The sequence below is a fragment of the Lissotriton vulgaris genome, chromosome 7 (assembly GCF_964263255.1).
Source record: "Lissotriton vulgaris chromosome 7, aLisVul1.2, whole genome shotgun sequence".
Taxonomy (NCBI): domain Eukaryota; kingdom Metazoa; phylum Chordata; class Amphibia; order Caudata; family Salamandridae; genus Lissotriton; species Lissotriton vulgaris.
In genome coordinates this window covers 1,309,352,126-1,309,373,228 of record NC_141695.1, presented here as the reverse complement: position 1 = coordinate 1,309,373,228, position 21,103 = coordinate 1,309,352,126, and positions in this window count along the sequence as shown.

The window sequence follows — 21,103 nt, the reverse complement described above, 5'->3', positions numbered from 1 at the left end:
TATTGCCTTCGCCCTGACAGACATCCCGAGAGACCCTGCTTTCATTACCTCGTCTCTAAGGGGGAAACACACTTGGCGCTTCTCCCTGGATTTCAGGTACCGCTTCTGTGCTTGCTAAATCTCTCCACACGTTGTAGAGGACTTCTGTGATTCCATAGCCTCGGGGTGCCTGCTCTGTTATTTCTCGGCTTCCAACACGCTGGTGCGTGGTTGAAGAACTAGCGACTTTTGGTTGCCACGCCCAGGAGCGCATGTTAACTTTCGGGTCTTTATTGCGCTGGAGCGCTTGTTTGTTACCCGGTTTTCTACGCGCAGGACCGCTTGTTTATTTTGGGGGGGTTTTAGGTGCAGAAGCGCTTGTTTATTTTTGGGTTTCCATGCGCAGGAGTCCTTTTGTTTAGTTCTGACTACCACATGCAGAAGCGCTTGCCATATCACCGTCAGTCAGCGCAGGAGCGCTTGTTTCACTTGCAGTCTTCCTTGATGACCTGCTGACCTTGCTTATGGTTTCCGATTATACCTTACATAAGGTCATTATGCTGATCTGTCTGTGTTGATATGGTTATAATGAATGAGGGGGTGTGCATGACTAACTAGTGATATTCCTTCATTGCTCTCCCATTCCAGTTTCTCAAGGGTCATTGGGAACATAGAGGTCACCATCCTGGTTTTCCACAACACATCCTTTTGTCCTACTGGCATCTTCCCCCGGTCCCATCTTCATCCTGGTTAGTGTTTAGCCTCTACTAGGGTAAGGTGGAGATGGTGGTGGATGTTCCTGTCACATCTGCGAGATCACCTCGCAAGACTATGGTAAGACTTGTGGGGTCTGACAGAATCGAAAGCCCAAATAGATTATCTCACCCAGGCGACATGAGCAATCCTGATATCACCCTCCAGGACACAGCAACCATGCGTACTAGCATGCAGGCAGAAAACCTTAGTTTACGTCAGGACATAACAACGTTACAATATCAGGTGGCTGGGGGTATCAAGGGGCCTTGGTGTCCATCTCCTTCCATGAGGGTGAGGCAGGAAGGTTTATGGAGACCACCTTTGTTCGTTCCGGGGGGTTCAGCCTCACATGCCTCCCCTGACACATCCATAGAGGTGATAGCCCCACACAGAGTACAGTTAGCACTGCCAGAATGCTTTTATGCGGATTAACCAAATACAGTATCCTCCTTCATCTGTGTCACTTGCACTTCATGGCCCGAGCTTCAGCTTTTCTGGATGACGCATCTAAGGTCGCGTTCATACTGTCCTACCTAGGTGGCGATGCTTCCCAGTGGTCCGTATCCTTGGTGGAGAATGGTGACCCAATGTTGTACAACCTGCAGTGTTCAAAGACACCATGCGAAGGATGTTCACACGTCACACCTTTGTACAAGCAGCAGATAACTAACTCCTTGGTCTGAAACAGGGCACCACAGACCCACTGCATTACATCACCATGTTCAGTAGATTAGTGATTGAAGCTTGTTGGCCTGAATCCAAAAGGTGTCCATATTCTGCAGAGGCCTACATGATGAACTCAAAGACCTAATCTCCCAGATACCGGAACCCCCAGAAGAAATAGGCCCCTTCATCAATTTGGTGGTCAAGCTTAATTTTCGGGTGCAGGAGCGAAAGACCGAAAAAACCAAGGGTAGCGACTCCCGGTTCCTAGCGTACAAAGAAAGGAATACAGAAGAATCAGTTCCATCCCATGATGTTCCTGAACCAATTCAGATAGGCGGTATCCAGGCGTCTCTTACCAAGGAAGAACGTGATAAGAGGAGGAAACAGAACCAGTGCTCATAATGCGGAAAAAGTGGACACTTTGTTCGGGAATCCCTGGTAAAGCCAAGCAGACCAAAAGGAAAGAACCCGTTTGCCCTTCTGATTACCAAGGGAGACGGGCCAGGAAACAGGGAAACCCTGTAGACTGTGGGGTCCGACTACTGGGTTCTTTGTCCTCCAAGACCTTGACCCTTGCCTTATGTCACAACAACCATCATATAGGTGTGGATGTTAAGCTACAGACTCTTTCTGGCCAGAGATGGTAGGTAACAGCCCTTATTGACTCAGGAACCACCGGAAACTTTATCGACACCCAATATATGATGGATCTAGGTATGGCCACGGTACTCAAGGAGAAGCGCGAAACCTTAAAATCAGTAGATGGCACAGATCTCAAGTCTGGTCTTATCCATTTTCAAACCAAAGATGATGTTCGGAAACAACCACACGGGACCCATTGCCTTCAACGTAATCGATGCACCCCAGTTCCAATTGATATTAGGCCTTCCTTGGTTGGTGTACCATAACCCCCATATTGATTGGGCATCCAGGGTAATGTCATTGGATTCAGCTCGCTGTTCTGCATACTGATACCCGCAGACAGACACTCCCAGTACCACGGAGCTAAAGGCCCATGCGTTACCCCTAACCGGAATGGGTATGGTCTCCCAAGGGGAAGTACCCAAAGACTACTCAGACCTTGCTACCGTGTTCGATAAAAAGGGAGCGAACAACCTTCCTCCGCATCGTAGCTTTGACTGTAGAATCGATCTAATACCTGGCTCCACACTTCCTTGTAACTGTATATATTCCCTTACGGAAAAGGAAAACAAACACCCACGTAACTACCTGGATGAATCCCTACGTAATGGGTTTATACGCCGTTCCATATCGCCTGTGTCATCTTCCCTCTTCTTCGTGGCCAAGAAGAAGGGGGACCTAAGGATGTGCATCGACTTTATGGCCATGAACGCAATTACGGTAAAAAAACTGTATCCCTTACCTCTGATATCCAATCTGCTGGACCAGGTGAAGGACGCCAACATATATGCCAAGCTGGACCTATGCGAAGCCTACCATCTCGTCAGAGTCCGGAAGGGTGACGAATGGAAGACCACATTCAGAAACAAGTTCGGTCTCTTCGAGTACCACGTCATGCCTTTTGGACTCTGCAACACTCCTGCTGCCTTCCAGTACTTCATCAATGAAGTACTGAGGGAATACATCGATCTGTTTTGCATCGTCTACATAGACAATATCCTGATCTTTTCCAACAACATACCCAAGCACTTTCATCATGTACGCACTATCTTACAATGACTACAGCAACATGGCTTGTATGTGAAACTGGAGAAGAGTGTCTTCCACACCGCTTCTGTTGAATTCCTGGAACACATCATAACCCCTGTGGGTATTCAAATGTATAACAAAAAGGTTGAGGCTATACTGCAATGGCCATCCCACAGCTCCGTGAAACACGTCCAGAGATTCCTGGGATTCACTAACTACTATCGCCGCTTCATCACGGGTTTCTCCAAATTGGTCACTCCCATCTCCTGGTTATTACGTAAATGTATCTAGTTCCAATGGGACCACAAGGCTGAACAAGCCTTCCAAGAACTAAAAACAAGGTACACCACGGCTCCCATTTTGATACATCCCGAAGCTGAGCAACCATTCATAGTAGAAGCTGATGCCTCACAAGACGCCCTGGGGGGTGTGCTGTCTCAGAGAAATGTCATAATGGGCCTGTTGCACCCGGCGGCTTTCTACTCCAGGAAACTGCTACCAGCCGAACAGAATTATACTGTATCAGACTATTAGCCATAAAGGCTCGTTCGAGGAATGGCGTCATTATCTGAAAGAAGCTCGGCACCCTGTGACCATTTACACTGATCACAAGAACCTGCAGTTCCTTCGTTCAGCTCGAGCCCTTACCTCCATTCAGTTACGTTGGACTCTGTTCTTCAACAAATACACATTTCACATCACTTACTGACCCAGCAGATAAAATGCCAAAGCTGACACCTTGTCCCGTCTTGAGGAAACTGAAGAGTCCACATCCTTGGCTGAATCCATGCCCATTATCCCTGAACACTGTTTTCAAGGGGCGATCCTGACCTCGGCCTTTCTCTCTCAACTCCATGACGACATACAACAGATATAAACTGCATCATGGGCAGGGGAGCTTAAGGGAATCACAGCATAAACCGGATATCTGTACAAAGGAGACTGCTTCTACTTACCAACGACAGGTCACCAACATCAATCACTCTACATGTGTCATGACCACCTGTTGTCCGATCTTCCAGGACATGCTAAAACCCTAGACTTGTTACAACAACATTTCTGGTGGCCCTCAATGGGTACTGGTGGTCACGCCTACATAACCAGTTGTGCCGGTTGTGCTCAAAGAAAAAACACATTCCAGTCTTCAGTAGGACTGCTACATCCTATTCCTGTACCGCCGTATCCCTAGCATACCGTCTCCATGGAATTCATTGTCGAGCTGCCAAGGACTCATGAAGGATACACCACTATTCTTACCATTGTGGATCACCTTAACAAAATGGCACATATTGTAACCTCAGCGGCCGAGTTGGCATTGGTCTTTCGCCAACTCTGGGAGCCTCTGTTCGTGATCACTACTGACGGTATGCCGTATAACCTGATTACGTTATGCATAAACGTAATCAGGTTATACAACATACCGTCAGTAGTGATCACGAACAGAGGCTCCCAGTTTGTGTCTAGGTTCTGGAATGAGGTTTGTGATGCCATGGACATGGAAGTGCGATTATCGTCAGCTTACCACCCCCAAACTGACGGACAGGCGGAGAGAACAAACCATACCACGGAGCAGTACCTAAGCTGTTTAATTTTAACGGTGGAGAAAGAATGGTTGGAGGTACTTTGGATGGTGGAATACGCCTACAATAACAACAAGCATTCAGCAATAGGCATGTCACCTTTTTTCTGTCTCCTGGGACACCATCCTCACACAGTCCCCTGGGAAAAGCCACAAGCAAGTCCTTTACCCACTGTGCAAGCCTATCATACCCTCCTTTGTGTTCTCTGGCAACAAGCCGATTAGAGTTGGCGAAAGATAAGGAAAACTGTAAACAGAACGCAGATAGCCACAGACAGCCCAAACCGCACTACAAAGGGGGGGATAGGGTGTGGGTGTCCATACGTAATCTCAACCTACACGGTCCCAAGAAATTGTTACCACTTTACATAGGACCTTATGATATTGTGAAGGTGATAAAGCGTGTCTCCATGAAACTCTCCTTGCCTCCCCAGATGAAAATCCATCCAGTTTTTCATGTGTTCCTTCTAAGGCCTGCTCACCCTGAGTGTGTAGTCTCCTCTCCGCCTCCTCCTGTTCTCAGAGGCGACCACGAGGAGTACGAAGTCAGGGCTACACGGCATACCGGAGAGGTCCTGGGAACCCCTGTTCCATGTCCGTCATGCCTTCTGGTTGGTTCGGGCTTTTCATGCTAGTCATCCCCTTTGTCTGCTGAGTCCTGATCCTGGTACTGCGGTGCCTGGCCTGCCCCCATGTATGCCCCTCCGAGGAGAAGTCCCCTGTCCTTAGCAGTACAGTCAAGCAACGGGTGACAGTTGTCACTCCCACCCTATTTGGACTTTCGCTATGGACTGGACATTGGCCTTTGTTTTTTTCTGGACTTTACATTTGATTTTCCAATTTGCTGAATAAAGCATTTGTTGTTATCCTTGTGAATTTGATTTAGGTGTACCTTATGTTGATGATGTTTACCATGACCTTGCTGTTATAATGCTGGATTTTCAATGTTGAATACTGTGGTGTTGATATGATGTACTCCATGTGGTCCATGAGATATGTATCCTATTCTGGTCAGTATCCAGGTCATCCTTTGCAGCAAACTGGGTGTGTCATGATTAACTAATTTTTCACAGGGATGTCAACATTTCATTTGCATTGTCACATCTGTGGCTTGCACCCATGCACATATGATGTGCTTTCCATTGTCCAATGTGTCTATTTCCCTGACTGTGGGCCCATCTCCACTGGAGATGCAGGTGAGGGCATCATTGGTGTAGGAGTCAACTGTGTCCTCTGTGCAACTTGCTAGACATATGTGTTGAGTATGTGGAGATGACTTAAGGGACAATCCCGTACCCAGGCTGATGTGCCCAGAACCTTCATTGGGTGGTAACTGATGGCTGACTGAACTAGTGTTCTGCTGACATGACTGAGACGTGCTGAAACTATGTTTGGTGCAGCTGTGCTTCCACAGGGGTTGAGTCCCCTCAAGTAGGTGTGTTGTTCTGTGACATTGCCTGGGCCCATGGTGTGTGTTGTATGTGCATGTCTGTGTGTTTTCCCATCCCTTTTTCTACACAGGTTGTGTTAATATTTTCGTGTTGGTGATGCTTGCTGAGTTGTCTTGTGTTCATCCCACATCTTTGTCCTGGGCTTCCAGATATGTGGTTGCATGACACACTACTGTTCATTTGTGTGTCATCAATGGGATTTGTCAGTTCTGAGTGGCGATGATGTGGTCAGACGCAGATAGTTTTTGTAGTGTATCAAGGGCCCCCTGGTGAGGATAAAGATCCTGGGTCAGGGAAAAGGTACAATGTGAAGGTATCAACCCAGGCTATCTTGCAAAGAGACAACACTAGCTATGTTCCAAAACAGTTTTTTCTTTTCAAAATTAAGCATAAACTATAACACAATTGATATCAAAAAGATTTTTTAATTTAAAAAGAGATAGTGATTTCACATTTATATCTTATACACATGATAAATTGATACGGTAAAATATATATTTTTAAAAATAAAACATGTAGATTAAAAAACATTCAATAGACAATATTGTTGTCATGTATATTATTGCTGCAGCTGTAGTCTGTCAACGCGTTTCGACACGACGTGGTGTCTTCATCAGGACGAAATATTTTGCAGCCAAATACTCTAAAAAGAACAGGACATTTTTAGTTCTTATTTATATAAAAAAGAAGAAGTGTTATAGTGCATATTCATATTTTGTTCACTTTTGACAAAAAAAAGAAGAAAAGAACTTTCTATTGAATTTCTGATTTCTGTTCATTTCTTTACGAGCAAAACCCATATCTTTACACATAGCTTAGTGTAGAATTATACAGAGGATATTCCATTGGAGGAACCTAAAGGAGGCGGGAGGGAGGGAGGTCCTAATAAAATTTAAGAACATATTCCATTTATTTAATTGGTGACATCGATAAAAAGATATTTTTCTCATATAGAGTAATTTTCTTATATTTGATACAGTGTACACTTTTAATAAAACATTATTGGTGACGTTTCATTGATCACATTTTAGTCGCATTTTAGTCAATAACTAACAACTAGTTGCATCAGTGTCTTACAACATCTTCCGGACCTCCAAGTATAGACCATACGTTTCTCATTTTTTAATTTAAATGAAGCGAGTTAAAGGTAAAAGAGATAAGAAAGAGAAAGTAAAAAGTTCCAAAGATACAAGAGAATATTTTTATATTCTTTTTATGGCTGGTATACCTCGTAAAGCGAAGCTAACCAAAGTATTGTCTATTCGTTCAATTATTTATTTATTTATATTTCGGTATTCCCTAACATTTCATTTACATTCATCATATACAAGTTTGCAGGTTTAATTATAGTTAAAAATCTTATCTTTAGTATTCTTTTTTACCTTGTGTGACTCTATTTTAAAAAACTTAAATTCTTCATGCAAATGCAGCGAAGAGTGAGGCACCTTTAAAAACTTTTTTCGCGGTATGTGAAATCTGAAAAGACAAGAATGCGTATCTAAATCTTTCATCTGCTTGTGTTTTGTTTTATCAAGATTCAGCTTTTAATTTGCATAGACGCGATCTGTTATTTACATAATACCGCGTTACCTTTTTACCAAGATTTCACTGCTCCCATCTCACTCTTCGTGGTTTGAATTTTGTAACGTATATTTTTTCTTTTAGAAGACCAGTACTCTCTGTTAAAAGATTTATAACATTTTGGGTTACGATCTCATTTGACACTTTAAGGTGGAAAAAGATTTTTTTGTATTCTAGATAGCTGCTACGTTTCTTACCGCTTTGTTATTTGCTTTCAATGAGAAGCGGTACAACGTGTAATGCCGGTAAATGGTGGTGGATGATGGTAATGGGGACGCTCAGAACGCTGCAGATTGAGCGGATATTCCTATTCTATCCCTAAAAAGATGAAAACTCTAATGATTATTCTTGTCATTTTTAGAAGATTATCTCTAAAGCAGTTTACATTGTATGTCAGCGCATCTTCCTACCTTTTAAAATTCTGTTATCGCAGGGGATTGATCCAAGGTTTCGTCTATCAGACGGACCTCTTGTGATGTTCTCAACGTTACGCTGCGTGGCCGTTCCACAAAACGTGATATTCTTCTTATGGGGCTCTACGGAAGTATGACGGCAATAAGTCAATTCTATATTATCTTACTGTGTTAGAAGGCCATTACTTAGAGAACGGGGGCCAGGGGGAGAAAAACGCTTACCCGCAAAGTATTCTCTGTTCTCGTATTACCACCAGGTACCGGCTCGTTTGTAGGAAAGAAGGGATTTGTAAACAGCTTTCCTATTGGTATTTATACTGTGAGCTTCTGATGACATTTATCCTGAGAAACGCCCCTACTTAAAGCTATACTACTACTTTAGTTGACTATTTTTTTTTTTAGTCATTCAGATTCTTGTTTATAATTTAAAGCAAAAAACAAAAGGATACGTATTGTTTATGCCCCTAAAAAAGAAAAATAATTATTTTCTTGAAATCATCTATAGTGTCTGATTCAGTTGCATGGGCTAGACTCTGATTACTAACAGTCTCATGTTATGTTCAAAACGGGAACACAATCACCCTTTATAAAAAGAGTTCTCAAAGAGATTCCGGTCTCTATAATGAGTAAGGATTCCTTGTTTTGAAGATGAGCTTTTTTATATTATGGCATTCTCCCAGGGACATTCCTGGTTCAGACCGTGTTCAAAAGTATTAAGAGTGAAAATCCAGTATATTTCCTCCTTTAGGTTCCTCCAATGGAATATCCTCTGTATAATTCTACACTAAGCTATATGTAAAGATATGGGTATTGCTCGTAAAGAAATGAACAGAAATCAGAAATTCAATAGAAAGTTCTTTTCTTCTTTTTTTGTCAAAAGTAAACAAAATATGAATATGCACTATAACACTTCTTCTTTTTTATATAAATAAGAACTAAAAATGTCCTGTTCTTTTTAGAGTATTTGGCTGCAAAATAATTTGTCCTGATGAAGACACCACGTCATGTCGAAACGCGTTGACAGACTACAGCTGCAGCAATAATATACATGACAACAATATTGTCTATTGAATGTTTTTTAATCTACATGTTTTATTTTTAAAAATATATATTTTACAGTATCAATTTATCATGTATATAAGATATAAATGTGAAATCACTTTCTCTTTTTAAATTAAAAAATCTTTTTGATATCAATTGTGTTATAGTTTATTCTTAATTTTGAAAAGAAAAAACTGTTTTGGAACATAGCTAGTGTTGTCTCTTTGCAAGATAGCCTGGGTTGATAACTTCACGTCAGACGCAGATAGGACACAGTCAGGGCTCCCCAGGGCACTTGTTTGTTAGCAATATCATGCAGTTGTCCATAGGTGGTACCTTTCAGTGATTGAGACATGTTTATGTGTGTGTTATTGCTCCCACTCGTCAGGTTCAGAGGTGCAATGTTGGCAGGTGTAAGCATGTGTGCCTTGTGGTTCTTGGCTTCTGGAATTGTCCTGGGACTATGGCAGGGATTCCAAAGATTACGGGAGCTTTGAAGTCATGGCCATGTACCGCATACTGTGCAGTATTTATGTCATTCACCCTGGTTGTAGACTGTCCTTGTATGATGAGTCTGTGCACCTTAGATCAACCCAACATTACTGTGTTTGTAATGGGTGCCTGTGCGATGACATAAATCCATGTGGGCTTCACTGATGCACAATGGTTCAGTTCAGGGTGTGTGGTGTTAAGGGTGGACAGATGTGAATGTTTGCATGGCTCAGCCCCTACCTCCCTTTTGTCCCTGGTTGACGGGCCATGCTGAGTGATTTGTGTTTGTGTTGGTGTGATGTACGGTTGTGGCACAGGACACATGTCTGAGTTTCCCAGTTTGAACTACATCTACCTTTGGCATCACAGTGGACGTATCATGCAGGCTTGTGTCACCCCACTGTATGGACCCTGGGGGTAGTGCTGTTGTGGGTCCGTCTCTTGCTGTTTTAGTTTCTGTTCATTCCAGCTTGTGTCACATGCATCTGTTGGGATCCCTCTCATCTTGCAATGTCTGATTGCCTACTAAGGGGTGCCCAATTCATGGGTTACTTTTGTATGGCACTGTGTCCACATCTGTGTCATTGTGGTTCAGCCCCCCTCATGTGTTGTGTAGGTGCCTGGGGATACTGAGACACACACAAACACATGTTGTGTCAGATGTGCAGTGTGAGGTTGCCTGTTTGTGTTTGTGCATCTGCACCAGTGCATAGGTATTATTGTTGTGGGCCATTGGCTGGATGTTGTTTGGGTGATTTTCCCTGCTGTCCCTGTGAGTCATATCTCATCATTCTGCACATTAATCCTGGTTGTTAGGTCTGATTACTGCCATGGAATGGGAGTTTGTGAACTGACACCTACAGTCTACACAGGATGTATTTATTTGTGTGTCTATTCTCAAGATGTGTGTATGCATTATGTTGGTCACTTCTGCTTTTGTGTCATTGTACACTGTATGCAATGTCAGCCCCCATGGGTGGTGTTTGTCTGCACATGGACTAGAGTATGTTTTATTTTCACAGCACTGTTTGCCTCACCACATCTCTGTGGGTATGTGACACAACCACTACTTTGCCACAAAAGTGTTTTATGTTTTGGGACCACGAATCATACATGCTGTTTGGCTTTTGCAGCTTTTACCATGATGACACTTACCTTTTGGTCACTGTGATGATGGGGGCTTTAGACCCCATTACCACAATGCTCAACATTTGCTGCAGTTTAGAACCCCATACTTAACTTTTGTTCTACACAGTGAGGGGGGGGGGGGGTTAGAGCACATTGACACAGTGCTATTGTGATGCTTGACTTGTGTAACCCACACTCAGCTCTTGGTCACACATGTGATGGTAGTTACATTGTATGTTCAAAGTCATATTCACTGTTGTGGGAATTTGTCACAGACTACACACTGTTGTCATGATGCTAGGGGGGGATGTTATTTGCTAACATACATAATGTTGATGTATGATGGATGTGTGGCACATCACCCATCCTATGGGTGTGGGTGTTGATATTGATAGTTACACAGCACCCAATGAGTGGGAGTGGCAGTAGTGACAGGAAACATACCCCCTATGAGTGGGGGTGGCAGTAGTGATAAGCAACATACCCCTAATGAGTTGGGGTGGCAGTAGTGATAGGCAACATACCCCCTATGAGTGGGGCTGGTAGTAGTAATAGCCATGCAAACCTTATAGTGGCCTGTTGCTAGTGGACAGGATATGGACCCCCTAGGTGTGTGTGACATTTGGCGGGTATGTGTCATTTGTTTGTGTGGTGGGTGTCTGACTTACCATCTGCGCCGTCCGCGTCTGATCCTGATCCGGTCATAGATGTACAGTACTGGTATGACCTGCGCGATGGGATTCATGATGTGTTTGTCTCATACAAGCTGCTAGTTGCTTCGTCTCGTACCCGTTGCTAGCTGGTCCATCTCATAGCTGTGGATTGTGTTCTGGCGCGAATCGTACCTTATATGCTGCTTTCCCAGATGCTGTGACATGCTGTACGTGGCGACCCGATTGGCGCGTAGGAAGTACTCATCGTACTTGACCGCCTGGTAAATGCTGTGTAAATAGTCCTGTGCGACTCGATTTGGCGTTTATGGATCCGGCTCTTACGGAAATTGTGGATGGAGTCGGAGCGTACGTGTGGGTCGGGAATTTGGCACTTTTCTGTATTGTACTTCTTCGACTGTCTGGCTTCGGGCGTAAGGTAAGGCTACGGACAGCTCTCGGTGAGCTGTCCGACTGAGATCGGAATCTACCCCTTAATGCTAAAAATGGCAGCTAAATGGAAATAAAAAAAGACTATTTTCCCATGCAAATAAATGACTGTGTATTAATAAATATTAAAAATATGAAATATATATGATACTCATGCATAACAAATTATTCTAAATGCTACAAATGTAATAAACAAATACAACATTATTTGTAAAATATATATCACAATGTACCAAAAAATAAATATTTTTCATCAATGGTACAATTTAGTATATATTTATGCACTACATATACGTTTTCAAAGTTTTTCATGTATTTTTAAATATTTAAAAAATGTAATAAACAAATAAAATTATTTGTAAAATATATATTAAATTGTACTATAAAACAAATACTAATCAATAGCACAATTTAATATATGTATACACTATGTATTGTTTGACAAATGTTTATGTACAATTTACTTTGAATTAAAACATAAAACAATGCAATTCTTTATCTTCATACTTTTTTCACATCTTAAAAAAAGTATTACAACTAAGTATTACTCTTAAATAATAATATGTACTATGCACACTACAATATAATGTATTTGAGAGAATGTGTTATACATTAAAACGTGATATCTACTATTCAAATTCCAATCTGTTTTATTTTGGAAAGGTGCTTGAGAGTAAACGGGTCCGACTTAGCATCCCCACTCCAATCTAAGGGCTAGATTCTGAGTTTGGTGGTGTGGCAGCAAGGTGACATGCGACCACCCCACTCCCACACCGCCAAACCTCACCGCTGTCCGCCTGCCAGATTACGAGTTATTTGGTGGTGTGGCGGGTGCTCTTTTGTGTTGCCAAGGGGGTGCCTATTAAAAAAGCACTGCAGTGGGAGTGCCAAAGCACATTCCTGCACAGCATGAACTGTAAAGTCCATGCTGTGCAGGGAAAGGGGTGCATGCAGACAGGGGGGCACACTATGTGCCCCAATGCATACATCACATGGCCTTGAGGCACCAGGGAGCCTTGTAGGACCCCCTTAGTTTCCTCACCACCACAGTCTTCAAGGCCGACTCTCCACCACTTTGCCACTCTAGGTTGTGTGTGTCCACATACGGCCAAACTTGGAATCGGGCCCTAAGCCATTTTGGATCCCATTTACTATTTCCACTCCAATCTAACCCATTTTGGGAAAGGTGTTGGACATTAAATGTATCTGATTTACAATTCCAACTCCAATATGAGACATTTTGGGAAGGTGTTGGACACTACAGGGATCTGATTCACTGTTCCCACTCTAATCTAAGGGGGTCATTAGGATAGCGTGTGGAAAACCACCCCGACCGTCATGATGGCGGAAACCAACCGCCCGCCTGCACCGTGGATACACCGCCGGCCACATTAGGATCAACCGCCACTAAAGACCGACCGCGGCGGTAGCAGGCCAAGCAAAGCCGTCCGACGCGGGCGGTGATGGCCAAAAATCGACTGCGGCGGTCGGAAAAGCTGCGGAAAAGCAACAACCCGCCGCAAGGACAGCGGACACACCGCACGGGAAATTAGGATATCCCCGAGGGTGTCGCGGTCGGAACCTCTGTCACCGACCGCCGCGGTTGCACACAGGAGTGAATGGGAAAAATAGCGAAAGAGCTGCAGCATAGACACCGCAGCGGACGGGACATGAAAATCATGGCAGACGATGCCTAAACAACGCAGTGATGCCAAACAGTGCACAAATAAGATCAGCCATGCCCTCAAAATAAATAACACACCTAAAAATATAAAAAATAAAGAAAAAATATATGAAAATACCCTGGAAAAATCCCACAACACACCTGACACCCAAAATCCACTTGGACACACCCACACAGCTGAGTATAAAGCCACCCCTTTCACTAACAACAATCCTTTGCAATACTCCAGATTAGAAGGCCATACCCCACAACTAACAGGAGAGGCAAAAGACCACAGCACACACACACATTCACCACCACCACCACCACCATCACCACCACCTTTACACCAGCACAAATAATCCCCCTGCACACAACACAACTCACACCTCAACACCATACCCCTGCACCCACACCCCTGCACCCACAAAGACCTCAACCACCACACACAATGACAACTCAAAAAATGCCCAAATTCACTGACAGTGAGTTGACAGTTATGGTCAATGAGATAGTGAGAGTAGAGCCACAACTGTTTGGTAGCCTGGTCCAACAGACAACATTAGCCACGAGGACACAAATGTGGGAAAGGATAGTCCAAAGGGTGAATACAGTAGGGACCACCCCAAGATCCAAGAAATAGATCATGAAGCGGTGGCATGATCTGAAGAGGGTTGTCAAGGAGAGGAGGAGTTAGAACTGGACGCTGGCGAACGTGACTGGCAGTGGCCCTCCCATCCCACCGAAAACATTCACACCATGGGAGGAGAAGGTGCTTGCCATACTGCTGCCTGAGAGTCTCACAGGAGTAGCTGGGGGAGCGGAGGCTGGTAAGTACAAACAAATGCCAAACAACACACTGACAAGTACTCCCTTGCAAAACCTGAACACCATTACACTGTCCACGCTCACCCAACAGGTAGCTAGCCTTCTTGCTCAGGAGGCCTGAATGGGTGAGAGAGGGAGGCCTGTACTACCACTCCCACCATGCCCCCTGGGCCACAGCTCAGCAGGATACAGGCCTCCCCCACCCGGGAGCATGTGTCATCCATTGCACTGTGAACAAACAAACTTACAGGTAAGTAGCCATCTTAACTTGGAGGGTGTTTGGGGGTGGGAGGCCTATATCTCTACTCCCAGCATGCCCCCTGGCCCACACTCCTGCAGCATGGAGGCCTCCCCCACCCAGGAGCAAGTGTCAGCCATTGCACTGTTAACAAACAAACTTACAGGTAGGTAGCCATCTTCACTTGGAGGGTGTTTGAGGGAGGGATGCCTGTATCACTACTCCCAGCATGCCCCCTGGCCCACACTACTGCAGCATGGAGGCCTCCCCCACCCAGGAGCAAGTGTCAGCCATTGCACTGTTACCAAACAAACTTACAGGTAGGTAGCTATCTTAACCTCCCCCCCCTATATATATAGGCACAGTGCAGCAAAAGCGGGCAGAAAACCGCTGAATGGCAAGTGAAACGCTAAAGGGGCGCCCCACTACAGCAGACGAGCCTCCACCTGGGGAGGCCCGTTCACGCCGCCTCCCCAACCCCCCCCCCCCCCCCCCGCCCCCCCGGGGTGCCCCACGCAGTTTTTCGGAGCAGCATTGTAGGATACCGAAACCAGTGCGGCAAGTAAAGGACATCACCTGGGTGCCGTCCAGAACTCAGCACGTTGTGCTGACTTCGGACTATTCGCACAACAGACCACTACTGACCATTGTTGCTTCTGTTTAAAAAATTTTTTTAACGTGTTTACTGTTTATGGTGCGTTGTATATATTTATAAGTTATTAAAGTGTTATAATCCTACTACTTTGATGGAGTGCTATATATTTTTAATGTGACATATAATTGTGAAGACTTTGATATACAAAAAGGCATCCCTGGAATCTTCCGCTTCAGGCTCGGTCCCACACACCCTCATAGTGAGAATCCCCTCCCCAATTACAATACAGGATCGTTATCAGATAGTAGGAACGAGTGTGGTGTGACGGATCTCATCGGGTGGGGGCCTTGATCTACTGTAACTCCTTTGAAGAGGGGTGATTCTTTACAGTTGAGGCCATAAACTACATCCGCAGGGCTAGGTGATATCCTGGGACCGGCCTGGACAATCAGACACAAAGGGAGAGGAATGTCAGAGGGTGCGGTAGTGAATAGGGTGAAAGGGTGGTGTCGGGCGGGCACAGGGTGTGATTCTCAGGGAAGAGCAGCGCAGATGGGGGGAGGTTTATGGCCCATACATAAGACAGAGAGCGGGGGTGACCAGTGCGTGGGGGAGATGCTTGCGAGGGTGGGGAGCCATGCTGAGGATCGGCGTCGTGCAGAGAGTGGGTCTGGTCAAAGCATCTAAAATGGCTGCCGTGCACGACAAAAGTGTGCCATTGGAAAAAAAGCAAGATGGCGCAGACAATGTTTATCAATACGGATTAATTTATAACAATTATTTTTAACAATATATTTACTCGCAGTGTCAAAATGGCGGTCAACACTTCCTGATTTCCTTCGAATCGAACGTTGACAGACGTAACACAGCAAAAAAAAATTAAAAAAACGCTTACGCGCAGCCGCTGGAAGACAAGTATCAACATATATGAGCATCCTCAGCCACCCTCAGAAAACATAGGGGGTCAGGATACGTCTCCCGTACCCCCTTATACCCATTTCTCACATTGTTTTTCCTCCATCTTGTAATTTAATTAAAACGAAACACAAAATGGCGAATTCCCGTTTCGTGTCCCGGTTCACTACCCGGTTCGCGAACCGGAAAGCGCTTCTACCGCAAAAAAACAATATTTTTTTATTTGCCCCACGGGACCCTTTAATAACCCCAACATCATTCCTAGGGGGTCAAGAAGGGTCTACCTTGCCCCCTTTCATTAAATTCCCCCTTCGTTTTTCTCCTCCTCTTGTCTCTCGATCCTACCGAGAGACAAGATGGCGGCCGCTCCGGAATGTTTAGAATGTTGACAGACACCGGAGAGCCAATCAGCTCCGTTACGCGAACAGTTCGCGAACCGGAGCGCTACCCGGGACGCTGTCACATATATATCTGTTTTTTAAAACGTTAATTTCTCAAAATCCACTGGAGCACATATATTGAGATGCAGCAAAGGCACATCGGGCTAACAGTCCCTACAATTTTGCCAAGTTTCGTGCAAATCCATTCAGCCGTTCGAGCTAAAAGTGAGGCCAAACGCCCTATGGAAAACTCAATGTTAAAAACGAGTTTTAGGACCCCCCTTTTTTCTCAGCCCCCCCTTGACGAATCCCCCCCAAAATTTAAGGGGCTGCTCAGAAACATAATGTGCCATTTTCCTGAAAATTTCAGCCGATTCCGTCCACAAACGCCAAAGTTATTAGACATAGAATTTTCAAAAGTCCCATAGAGAAAAAATCCTAACTATATATACCTACTGGCGACCGCCAGTAGGTAATATATATATATATGCATATATATAATAAAATAAAATAATAAATATTAAATATGTTACATAATAAAATTAATATTTAAAAAATGAATTAGATTTAATATAAATTAAAAAATATCATAAATAAAATACATTAAAAAAGTTAAACACACATACATAATAATTCATATATATATTTCCTTTAAAACAATGAATAAACTATTAATTTTAATTTATTTTATAATTTTAAAATATATGAAAAAATAACATATATATATATATATATATATATATATATATATATATATATATATATATATATATATATATATATATATATATATATTCCTCCCACAAGCGCCGGTAAACAAGTCAGGCTGTCAATGGGCGGTCCCACTCGGCCACCGGCAGGCACGTAAAATATATCCAAAGTTCTCCGTATTTAAGAAGAAATGCGGGACACCCAGAGCTTCTGTAATGGCATTTTTATTCAGGCAGACGAAAAAGTCTCACGACGTGTTTCACCACTTAAGGTGTGATCAAGCCTTAAGTGTTGAAACGCGTCGTGAGACTTTTTCGTCTGCCTGAATAAAAGTGCCATTACAGAAGCTCTGGGTGTCCCGCATTTCTTCTTAAATACGGAGAACTTTGGATATATATATATATATATATATATTCACAGAAAAAACCATAGGTTTTAGGCCATATATAGTTAGGAATTTGCATTTACAAAACCTTGAAAATTCACTGAAAAAACCATTGGTTATAGACCATGTATAGTTAGGGATTAGCCTTTTCAAAACCTTATTTTACTCACACAAAACCATTGAAATTTCATATATAGTTAGTTGCACTAACTATATATCGCGCACCCGCAATCCACTGCTGATGATGTCACATATTACATCATTCATGACATGGTTAGTGACATCACTGATGACATCACTGATGACATCTCAAATGACATCACTGATGACATCTCAAATGACATCACTGATGACATCACTGATGACATCTCAAATGACATCACTGATGACATCACTGATGACAACATCCAGTGACTGTATGTTTCTGTAAAGTTAAAATATGTCTTACATATTGAAGAATGAGTGGATGAATAAGTGTCTGGAAGAAGGATTTAGTAGGTGCATGACTGACTGTATGAGAGAATGATTAAATGTTTCTTACTGAGTGCATGGGTTAGTGACTAAACTGTCTTAATTTGTGCATCATTATATCTGTTGTTCTACAAACTGCTGCATGTGTTGATCAGTAGCTATATGAGTAACTGTATGGGTTTTTCATTGGTTGTCCAAGTATTTGTATGGGAAACTGAGTGTGTGTGTATGGGTGGCTGGGAGGTGTGTGACTCTGTACATAGATGTGTGAGTAGTTGATTCTTTATATGTATGGGTTCAAAAGTGCATGTGGAAAGAGCTGTATGGGCGGTTGACTGTGCATGAGTGTATTGGTGAGTGAATGGATATCTCAGTGCTACATGTCAAAGTAAGTACATATGTAAAACACAGTACATGTGAGAGTTGACATATATAAATAACTGTGCATAAGAGCCAGTGAATGTGTGAGTGGCTGTATGGATCATTGTGAACATGTATCAGGGATAGTATAAGAGAGTAAATATGTGTTAGTATATGTTTGAATAAGTAAGGTGTGTATATTTGTATAGTTGAGAAAATGGAGGTGTGATTGATTCTTTGCATGACTGACTAGGTGTGTGAGTAACTCCATGGATGAGTGACAGTCTGTGACTGTCTGTTTACACTGATTGTATCTTAGGTTATATTAGAGTCTGAAGAGGTTCATGGTATTATCACATGAATGATATCATCAGTGATGTGATCAGTAATGTCAAATGAGATGTTATCAGTGATTTTATCAGTGATGTCATTTGAGATGTCATCAGTGATGTCATCAGTGATGTCATTTGAGATGTCATCAGTGATGTCATCAGTGATGTCACTAACCATGTCATGAATGATGTAATATGTGACATCATCAGCAGTGGATTGCGGGTGCGCGATATATAGTTAGTGCAACTAACTATATATGAAATTTCAATGGTTTTGTGTGAGTAAAATAAGGTTTTGAAAAGGCTAATCCCTAACTATATATGGTCTATAACCAATGGTTTTTTCAGTGAATTTTCAAGGTTTTGTAAATGCAAATTCCTAACTATATATGGCCTAAAACCTATGGTTTTTTCTGTGAATTTCAATGGTTTTTTAATAGCAAATATCAAAAGCTGTCAAATGTCAAGTACGTGATAGGTAAAAACTTTTTCGTGTTTATGCACGCTGATGTGCTTTGAACGCTGCCCCCCCCCTCCCCTCTTTTCTCTTAGTAGTACTCTCTCTTTGCAGATAGTGAAGGGTAGTTAACGCAGGCCTTTGCCTCGTTGTAATCCGTCGTGCCTGCTTCCCTCTCCATTTGATTGATTGTTATCCAAGCATTTACTGTTTTACAATTGATTCTCTTTGGTTCATTCTCTATTTACAAACAAGCACAAAGTCGCAATACTCTGTTTAGTCTTTGCAGATAGTGAAAAATCGTGTAAAAAAATACAAGTAATCGAGCAAAATCAGTAGGCCACTAATTGGATCTCTTTTTGACCTCGCTAAAATAGAAACATTAGGAACAACCCTTCATGAGAAATACGAAAATAGTGAGATGAACTGAGCTCCACACCATGAGGGCTGCAAGACAGCTCGGCTCCGTCACCCACCCCGCCCAAAATAACGACAAACCCTATGCAAATATTAAAAATATATACAACACACCAGTAAAGTAACAGGGTAAAACATTTTATTAAATAACTATTTACATAACTATTTTATACTTTTTGTTGCCCGATCCGGCTAGCTCAATCGATCGAGCATGAAACTCATGCACTCTGATAGCAAGCGTTGCTGCTGATGCTATGCAGACCAAAACTGGTTTTCAGTTTGTACTTTCTTCTAGATTTTTCCATCCAAGGTTGGTTGAGTTTGTAGAACGATAGCTTCAGATTTTCAACATACGGTGTGGTGGCGCGGACTGGGAGGGGGCGCTTGGCTCCTGCCCCCTCCCCAAGTAAGATTTTCATACGTGAAAATACGTTCATGGTTTTGGTCCCTGAGTTGCTTCGATGTCACTGCCATTCTCAAATGGCATAAGTTCTGGATGTTGGGTGCCATAGTTCAGAGTTCTGAGCAGCGCTTGTAACACTGTCTGAAGCTTATTTGCACCTACTGCAGCTTCACTATTCTCAAAGTAAGTGAGGGCCGTTTGTGGACCTGACTGCATTTGAAAACAATGTGATATGGTACCTCCCTAAACCGCTTGACAGAGGCCCCCGAGGGGCGGTGTGATGGCACGGACTCGGAGAAGACGCTTGGCTCCGACCCCCTCCCCAAGTCTTATAGCACTGGTGTAGCCTGAGATCGCCCCCGACATAGGCGGCCGGCTCCCCGGGTCCGGCGGAACTTTTTGCCTTTTGATGACTCTTCTATTCTGGACCTTGTCCCACAATCCGTTTGACCTGAAGACACGCTGTAGTGGGGCGCCCCTTTACCGTTTTAGTTGCCATTCCGCCCACTTTTGCTACACTGCGCCTCTTCCGCCATTCAGCTGTTTACCGCCCGCTCTTGCGACTACAGCGTCTCGCTCACCATGTAGTTGAGTTGCTCCCGCTCTTGCGATGCAACGATAGGCGGCTGCCACAGGACTCTCAAAATTGCGGCCGGCTCTTCAGATTTGGGCGTGGTCCACTAAAATGGCCCTGGGACACCTTGGAACTCGGACGCTTGCCTGCTAGGGCTTGGGTCCCATTCTCGAAAGCGTCCCCTCAGCCGTGAAGATTCTACAAAAGTCTTGGGGGCCCCCGACTCCCGCAGGCTTCTGGTGGGGAGCGGCTGCCATGATTGCTCGTGGAATGGCCACGACGGAGCTACGAGATGGTGGTGCTCTCATGCTGACGCCAGCTTCAGTCTGAAACATCCAGAAGCACTGTAGACTACCAATTCGATCAGTTCCGGTAGTGCCCCAACATGACCCGGTAGAGAAGAACTTGCCCTCCCCTCTTTGACTGATGGTTCTTGTTGCCTGTCCCCTCTGTTGTCATTTATCAGAACTTTTTGGACTGCTGAAAGGGGTTGTGTTCCGAACGCTGGTTGGTGGAG